This window comes from Capricornis sumatraensis, chromosome X (assembly GCF_032405125.1).
Source record: "Capricornis sumatraensis isolate serow.1 chromosome X, serow.2, whole genome shotgun sequence".
Classification (NCBI taxonomy): domain Eukaryota; kingdom Metazoa; phylum Chordata; class Mammalia; order Artiodactyla; family Bovidae; genus Capricornis; species Capricornis sumatraensis.
This window is the reverse complement of record NC_091092.1, coordinates 85,298,683-85,300,097: the sequence shown is the minus strand read 5'-3', so window position 1 is coordinate 85,300,097 and position 1,415 is coordinate 85,298,683. Positions and strand designations below refer to the sequence as shown.

The following is a 1,415-nucleotide window of genomic DNA, read 5'->3' as shown; positions in this document are numbered from 1 at the left end:
TCATTTCATATAGGTGCAAATCATCCTACATTTGAATTTTCCTCTGGAACTTTTGACACTACTTGGGCATTAGGTAGGTCAAAGTGAAAAGACTATATTTATATCAAAACACCACCATTGTAAACTTTAAGTATATATAATTTTTAACTTCTCAGCCACTCCTGCCTAAAACTGGAATTTTTTTTTTTGATGGTTTAGTATGGTTTATTAAGCTGTGCCTTAGTACAGACGCTGGGGCTTGCCCATGGTGCTCTTAATGTACAAGGCCCTGACGTTCTGCCAATTTTTCTTGAGCAATGATACCAGGAAGTTGACAGCTAAGTGGATGTTGTACACAAGCTCATCATCTGTCATCTTCACGTGGCCAACAGCCACTGCCAGACACAGCACCTTCTTCATCTGGAACTTGATCGTGGACTTCACTTCATCAACTTTGGCCACCATGTTCTCATTGTGGGTCAGCAAGGAAGGGAACTTGCCAGCCTTGTTCAGGCCTGGGCCCAGGATTCGGGGGATCTGCTTGATCAGAGACTCTGAAGCCAAAAAGGCATCATATTTCTTGGCCAGCTTCTTGACCAGTTTCTTATTCTTGTTGAGTTTTTTCAGTGCCTCGATGTCCATGTGGGGGATATCCACAGCCTTGGCCTCATCACAATGCTGCTGGTCCCCCAAGACACACACGGAGAACTTGGGGCGGGGAGTGGACTTAAGCCTGACGGTGCCCGAGAAACGTTTGTCCTTCTGAGGGTCATAGTTCTTCAGGCTGATCTGAAGCTCCACCCTCTCCAAACACTTTCTGCGCTTGCGCTGGTTCCGGTGCAGGACTTCCCGCACCGCCTCGTAGAGGTGGGTCGCGGGAAACTTTGCTGCTCATAGTTCCCTACGCCGCGATAACCAGAAAAAAGAGCTGGAATTTTTTTTTTTAATGTTTAAAATTTGGTCTTAGAATATGCCATTTTCAGTCTGGACTTAAAATTCTGTGCAAGGACTCGGTTTGTGGTCAGTTCCTCTTTTAATGTTGTTTTTAAACATCTCCATTTAAAATATGATGAAATATAAAATACAATTGCAACAGTGAGAATAATTCTTCAAAGGTACAAAACTTAGTTCATGTATCTTCCCTGCATATATAATCCCTCCATGGTGATCCATTAGATCAAGGAAACAATGCTTACTTTTTCTATGATCTGGCATTTGTCCTCAGATTTTTAATTCATTTTGCTTCCCTGAATGTCACATATACCTTTCTTTGACATAGAGCTATGTGACATCATTTGTTTTTTAAACTTCTACACTTTCACACTTTTCATTACATTCCTTGTCATCCAATTTAAGCTTCTCCAACACTAGTAAACTGCCCCCCTCACGTGGAGAATTTACCTTTCCTACCTACCTGTATTTGCTTTTCACATTTC

At 42.0% G+C, this 1,415-nt stretch overlaps 1 pseudogene; it reads right to left on the bottom strand.

Annotated features, from left to right (window-relative positions):
- Nucleotides 1–202: 202 nt before the first annotated feature.
- On the bottom strand, nucleotides 203–874 carry LOC138070780 (large ribosomal subunit protein uL1 pseudogene; annotated as a pseudogene).
- Nucleotides 875–1,415: the final 541 nt, after the last annotated feature.